At 39.9% G+C, this 7856-nt stretch overlaps 1 pseudogene; it reads left to right on the top strand.

Moving 5' to 3' along the window:
• The first annotated feature begins 6091 nt into the window (after nucleotides 1–6091).
• On the top strand, nucleotides 6092–6742 carry LOC114082599 (COMM domain-containing protein 2 pseudogene; annotated as a pseudogene).
• Nucleotides 6743–7856: the final 1114 nt, after the last annotated feature.

The raw sequence follows: 7856 nt of genomic DNA, 5'->3' as shown, positions 1-7856 counted from the left end.
GCAGGTGGCAGGGATGAGGACCATGGGCTATGAACAGGGCCATTGGAAAGCCATCAGACCACTGGAAAGGCACACAGTTCCACTATCTCAGGATATATAGTACACAATAAGAAATATTGATCTTAACCAGGTGATGGTGAAGTGTACTGAGAATTTATTAGGTGAGTTACTGTTCTAAGCACTTTTCATCTCAACAAACTCAAAGGAACTCCTAGTTGATCTACATAAGAGTCGGCCCTTTCTCATTCTATGATTGCAAGAAGAGTTTTTAGTGCTATTTAGTCCAGGGCCGGTGCAGATGGTGTGAACAGTTTGGTCACTTGGGAAAATCCTCAGGGAATTTAAATTAAAGACACAGACACCATTTTACCTTTAAACCAGCTCTGGGATGGCTCCTTGAACCCTCAGCCTCAAGCTTCCCAGGGGGGCAGTTAGGTTTTACTGAAGAGGGGGGAGAGAGAGAGAGAGAGAGAGAGAGAGAGAGAGAGAGAGAGAGAGAGAGAGAACACGCTAGGGAGAGGGCTTTTATTGGGGAACAAAAAATTCTGGGGAAAATTTCATCCAATGAAAGTCAAGGGGGGGCAATGTGGCAAGGTCAGGTGCCATGATTGGATCTTTGGGGCAGTGGTGAGACACGCCTCCACACAGAAAAGCTCTCAAACCCAAGAAGGGTGGGGAGAGCTCTGCCACATTAAAAGTGTCTGAGCACCTCACACCTAGCCAGGGAGTAAACTCAGTCACATTCAAGGATGAACTCCCACAGTGCTGCACTTCAAAGGGAAAGGAAACAAATATATATAATGACTCCTCTCTAGGGAGTGGAGTGGCTCAGCAGCTCATCAGCTTGGGGGTCGCCCAGTTCCAGGAATGGGGGGTCCAGAAAACTCACCCAGTTCCAGAACTGCAGGGTTCTGGGAGATCACTCCATTGTAGGGTCTAGGATTCTTATCTAGTTCCACAACTGCAGAATCTTGGGAGGCCTGCTGCCCCCAGCAGCGCAGTCAGCCAAACCAAAGGTTGCTCAAGTGAATTTCCTAGGATACCAAATAAAACACCTAGGACAGCTCCTCTGCTTCAAGCTCCCCAAATGGGAGAGCAAGGAATGTCACAAGGGGCTGGTGAGAGTGAGCATGTCCAAGAGTGGACTTTTACTGGGGAGACCCTCATTATTTAGAAAATTCCATCCAAAAAAGGTCAAGAGGGGCAGGGTTATAAGGACAGGTAAGGTAATTCGACCCCTCGGGTTATAGGAAGGCACGACTAAGCATGAAGGCACATTCTGCTATTTCCAAGATCAGGGCAGCCATCTAGGGCCTCTTTGAATGTGGCCAGATTACTGGAAGTGACTGACAGAGCCACAACCAATCAGGGAAGGAAAATGCTGGTCACTCAGAGCAACAGCCCCCCACAGAGGCCTATCCAGTTCTAGGACTGGAAGGTCTAGGAAGCTCACACAGTTCCAGCATTGCAGGGTCCTGGGTCTTACCCAGGGTTGTAGGGTTTTCTGACCTGTAGGGTGAGAAAACCTATGCTCTGTTTTCTGAACCCAGGGCACTACATTCATCTCAGCCCTTGCAAGTCTGGCTGCTCAGCTAGGTCCCAAGAAGTGATGTGAAACTTCAGTCAGATGTGGGTTATGACTGCTGTGGGCACTCAGATGCCTCTTCCAGGAGGCAGCCTACAGTCCCAGCCCAGGCCCTGAGGGGCAGGGTGCACCAGAGACTGGGAGCATTGATGTGTGGCTTCACTGCAGCCTGGCCCCATGAGGTAGGCTGTGACAGGGGCTGAGCTCAGGAGTGGCAGGCCACCAAGTGTGGGTGGTTTAGCAGTGCCTAAGTCTCAGGGAAGGTGGGGTGCCATGGCTGTTTGTCACCTGAGCAAGACACAATCCAGCAGTATTTCCAGTCCCCAGGTGCCATGGTCTAATAGCTGTGCTGGCCACAGGAGTGGGGTACACTGTCACCTCCTTCTCTTCTGGAGCTCAGATGTGTGGACTCCAGGCAGTCCCCTCAGGGGAGCTGAGTGGCATGAGAATACAAGAGTCCTAGTAGTGAGTATGGAAGGTGTCCAAGGTGCGGGTGGGAGCTGCTGGGGTCCTCTTGCTTGATTAGTCCACACAGGGAGGAGGCTCCCTTGTTCTGAGCTGCTCCTGGCTGTTGATGATGTGTCAGACACTAAGTGTGTCCTATACTCTGTGTGAACATCCCAGGTTCCCGTGCTCTATCTGGCTTCTGCTGATCCTTAGATGTGCTCTGAGGCTCTCTTCACTTACCCTCACCAAAATGTATTGCTTATTTTGGGAGTTGACTTTGTGGGAGGAAGGATGGTAGGGCTTCTAGTCAGACATCTTGCTAGCATCTTTCTTCCCTAGAAATGTTTACTTTAAAATCAGAATAATCATACCCGGTATCACCATGTTTAATCAAATTTGTATTGGAGAGCCTCATGAGTAAAATATAATGAGAATAAAAGAAAGTAGAAGAATGGAATACTAAAATATAGAAAGCTTAACTTGCATTATTTTCAAATGATGACTATTTTTTAAATATTTTTTTAATTTTAGATGGACCCAATATCTTCATTTTATTTTTTAATGTGGTGCTGAGGATCGAACCCACTTCCTCCTGTATGCCAGGCAAGTGCACTACCACTTGAGCCACATCCCCAGCCCAAACTATTTATATTTTGAAAAAAAAATGTAATCTCCAGAAAGATTATTGGAAATACCTATAGAAATTGTCAAGGTTCCTGAATAAAAGCTTGAAGAATAAAAGTAAAATTAAAGTTTTATATTCCAGTGGCAAATGATTAGGAATTGGGATTGAACAGGATATACTATTTACAATAGTATCAGAGACAGAAATTGCCTAAATAATCAAATAATAGACTTAACACTTCTGTAGACAAATTATAAAATTTTATTAGGAGATGTTCAAAAGAACATAAATACATAAAGGCATATACTACATTTGTCAATATAAGACTTAGTCTAGGTCATTTTTAAAAGTATTTTTAAGGTAGCCAGGTGCGGTGGTGCACACATGTAATGCCAGCAGCTCAGGAGGCAGAGACAGGAGGAACATGAGTTCAATGCTAGCCTCAGCAAAAACAGGCACTACACAATTCAGTGAGACCATGTCTCTGAAATAAAATACAAAATAGGGCTGGGGATGTGGCTCCATGGTAGAGTGCCCCTAAATTCAATCCCCAGTACATCCTCCCCCCAAAAAATAAAAAGTATTTTGAAGGCTAAAACACCATGAAATCTAAAGAGGAACCTGGAGTGGGTCTGGCTTATCAATTAACTATTAAGCTATTATTATTATAAATTAAGCTATTGTCATTATAAAGTTGTTCTGAATAAAATAGTATAATGCTGGTGCAGATGTAGAAATTACATTAAGTACAAAACTACTTTGATGTAACAGCAACCTCCTATCAATTAGACATTCCATTTTGCATGAAAACACAGAGGCTCACAAAACAACTCAGCATTCTAGAATCACAGAGTTTTTGAAGAATTTAAAAATGTTCAGTAAAATGCAAGAGGAAATTCATTGCAAAATTACACACTAGGGTAGTGTGCAAGAAGAATGCAGAATGGAAGCAATATACAATCTTAATGTCTGAATGTTCTATTCCTCATGACATACCCACTCCCATGCACACATTAGGCTTTCTCGGTAACAGTGTAAGAGGTTAGTTTTGAGGACCAGATTGAAGGAAAGCAAGGCTTCTCAGCAGAGGGAGTTTTCCAAGAGCCATGAACTCTTGCTCTTTTGGGAGATGCAGGGGCAACACTATTGGTCAAAGCCACAATTCTCTCTTTTTAAAATTTTTAATTTGTTTTAATTAGTTATACATGACAGTAGAATGCACTTATATACTTTGATATATTATACGTAGATGGGATATAATTTCTCTTTTTCTGAGTGTACATATTGTAGAATCACATTGGTTATACAGTCACATATATATAAAGTATAATGTCTGTTTCATTCTACTATCTTTCTTATCCCCATATCCCCTGCCTTCCCCTCCTTTCACTTCCCTCTACCTAAGGTAACACTATTTTTTTTTTGCATTACAATTCTTAATACACATATATACCAAAATTTTTGTATTTCTGTTTGTATATAAAGTATGTTGACACCCAATTCAAGTCTTCATACATCACATTTCACCATCCTTGCTAATCCCCTGCCCCCTCCCTTTCTCTCCCACCCCTCTACCCTATTTCTCCCATGCTCTCCCTCCCAACCCCACCATGAGTCAACCTTCTTATATCAGAGAAAACATTCAGTATTTGTTTTGTGGGGATTGACTAACTGCACTTAGCATTATCTTCTCCAGCGCCATCCATTTACATGCAAATGCCATGGTTTTATTCTCTTTTAATGCGAGTAAAATTCCATTGTGTATATATGCCACATTTTTTTATCCATTCATCCACTGAAGGACATCTAGGTTGGCTCACGTCTGTTTCATTCTACTATCTTTCTTATCCCCGCATCCCTGCCTTCCCCTCCTTTAGCTATTGTGAATTGTGCTGCTATAAACATTGATGTGGCTGTGTCCCTGTAGTATGCTGTTTTTAAGTCTTTTGGATGTAGTCCGAGGAGAGGAATAGCTGGGTCAAGTGGTGGTTCCATACCTCCATACTGTTTTCTATATTGGCTGCACCAATTTGAGGTCCCACCAGCAATGTATGAGTGTACCTTTTTCCCTACATCCTCACCAACACTTATTGTTGTTTGTCTTCATAATAGCTGCCATTCTGACTGGAGTGAGATGATATCTTAAAGTGGTTTTGATTTGCATTTCTCTGATTGCTAGAGATGATGAGCATTTTTTCTTATATTTATTGATTGATTGTATATCCTCTTCTGAGAAGTGTCTGTTCAGGTCCTTAGCCCATTTGTTGATTGGGTTATTTGTTTTTTCAGTGTTTAGCTTTTTGAGTTATTTATGAACCCTAGAGATTTGTGCACTGTCTGATATGTGAGGTGTAAAGATTTGCTCCCAGGATGTAGGCCTGTGATGTTCACCTCACAGATTGTTTCTTTTGCTGAAAATAAACTTTATAGTTTGATTCTTGGTTTTAATTGTTGTACAGTAAGAGTCTTATTAAGGAAGTTGGGGCATAATCCCACATGATGAAGATTAAGGCCTATTTTTTCTTCTATTAGACGCAGAGTCTCTCACAACTCTCTTTACAATACTGAGTAAGTGGCAATTATTTTACTTGGGTAGACTTTTCATACAGTCAGAATAAATGTCATGAAAGAAAGAGAGCTGTCCATCAGTAGGGGACAGGTCTCTGCTTCATGGCTACTTAGTGTTGAGTGGGTTCTATAAGCAGTGTACTGATACTCCCAAATTTAAAAAAAAAAAAAATGTCCAACATATATTCTTCCCAAGGAAAGCTCTATCACACAGGTTACTATTATTACCCTTCTATACAAGTGGATGTCTTATGATCATATTTTTTCTTTTTACTCTGTAGTGGAAGGAAACATTCTCAACCAATGTAGCAAGAATCATTTATCAATAGAATAAAAACACAAGTTTATCAACACATTCTTAAGAATCCCAGAAACAGAACTGTCCACATGGACAACTTGGATTCATGATGGAGATGGCATCATAGAGAAGTAGGAAAAGAGAGAATTAGTTAACAAATGGGACTGGGGAATTGACATTCCACAAATAAAATACACACTTGCATTCCTACATCATTCCATATGCATTGTCAACTCTAGATATATTAACCATGTTAATATTTTAAAAGGAAATTTTAAAATGATTAGTGGAAAATATTGTGGATAGCTTTTAAAACTTGATCTTACAAAATATTTCCTAAGAATGCATGTATGAAAACACATGATCACATAAGAAAGATTAGTAATTTGAGCACATAAAATTAAAAACATCTGGGACTGGGGCTGGAGCTCAGCGGTGGAGTGCTTGCCTACCATGTGCAAGGTGCTGGGTTTGATTCTCAGAACCACATAAAAATAAATAAATAAAATAAAATATTGTGTCCAACTGTAACTAAAAAATATTTTTTAAAAAAATTAAAGACATCTGTATGTCCAAAGATGTCTTAAACAGGAAGACCCAGGTGCTGCTGGGTGAAAAATGGTGCCCAGCGAAGATCCTGCTGGACTTGTCGGAAGAGTATAAGGAGTACCTGGCCTTCCTGCCGAAATGGTGGTGGAGTTTGGGTGGATTGGGGTGGAGTTCCTGAGGTGAGGGACCATCCCCAAGGTCTATGAGGGCACCGCCAGGAAGCTCAACGTGAGCAGCAACATTGTCCAGCATGGTGTGGAAGGGTTGACCTACCTGCTCACTGAGAGCTCCAAGCTCATGATTGCTGAAGTGGATTTCCAAGACTCTGTTTTTGTTCTGGGATTCTCTGAAGAACTGAACAAATTATTGCTTCAGCTTTACCTGGACAACAGAAAAGAGATCAGGACTATTCTGGGTGAATTGGCACCCAGCCTTCCCAGTTATCACAGCCTTGAGTGGCGACTAGATGTACAGCTTGCAAGCAGAAGTCAGGCAACAGGTTAAGCCAGCCGTGACTATAAAACTACACCTAAATCAGAATGGAGACCACAACACCAAAGTTCTGCAGACAGACTCAGCCACCCTACTTCATTTAGTGCAGCAACTGTAACAATCCTTGGAGGAGATGAAAACAAACCACTGTAGGAGAGTAGTTCACAACATCAAGTAGTACCAAGTGTTAAGGTCCTAATGCCTTTGACTCATTTGTGAATGGATGACATTCAGGAATTACTTTTCAGAATTAATTTTTATTAATTGGTGTTGATAAATGCATCTAGATTCCATGAAATTCCTTTTCCTATTCCAGGATATTGAGGTCATGATCAGAAGCTAAAGTCAAGTTCCTTTTCTGGTGCGAAATATGGTCAGCTTCTTGACAGATTGAAATGTAATTTTGTATTTTAAATGTGTAAATAGGATTGAGTCAATTAGAAATGAATCTATACTGTTCATATCTTCTGTATATATGAGCAATACCCTGTTTTTGGTACATTTTTGTCTGCTTAACTAGTATTTTTCCTCCTTATTGATCAATTTTGAGAATAAAATTTACAGCTAATTCCTTTCCTATTCAGAGTATTTCTAAATAGTACAATATTTCTGACTTTTAAAAGCATCTAATGATGTTACTAGCTCCAGAATAATGTAAAGTGAGTATGAGTTTTTTAAATTATATGCCCTTATTGTTATAGGAAGTTCATACATTTTTATTTTAATGTAAAGATAAGTAGTTTTTACCATATTGCTGAAATTTGACTTATGATTCATTGACTTAAGTAGTACTCAATTTTGTGTGATTGTTAATAATATTTTCACAAGGATTAATTTTTCCCATATACCCAAAGCAACTAAGAGACACACTGTTGTTTACATTTATAAATAATGGATACAAGAATAATGTAATCAATGCTTGATTATCTGGGGGGAAAAAGATGTCTTAAACTAAAAATGTTTAGAAATTTAAGAATATATTTTCAACATAACTGATAGAGTTTCAATATAACTAACACACTTGAAAATTAAAAATATGTAAAGATAACCTACAAATTGGTAAGAAAAATATAGTTAATCTAGTTAAAAATGACCAAAATATATGACCAGAAATTTTACAAAGGAATACAAATGACTATCAAACACAGAAAAGGAATTTAACATTATCAATGACAATAAGTATAGACCTCATAATGAAATAGCTTCTGAAGGTTTTATTGACAACAGCTAAGAGACTGTGAGAAAGTGCCTGGACACCTCCAAGGAGACTAGACCAAGGGCATCTCACATGT

The sequence above is a fragment of the Marmota flaviventris genome, chromosome 10 (genome assembly GCF_047511675.1).
Source record: "Marmota flaviventris isolate mMarFla1 chromosome 10, mMarFla1.hap1, whole genome shotgun sequence".
NCBI classification, from domain to species: Eukaryota; Metazoa; Chordata; class Mammalia; order Rodentia; family Sciuridae; genus Marmota; species Marmota flaviventris.
The sequence above is the reverse complement of the archived record's forward strand: the minus strand, read 5'-3'. Positions and strand labels throughout refer to the sequence as shown.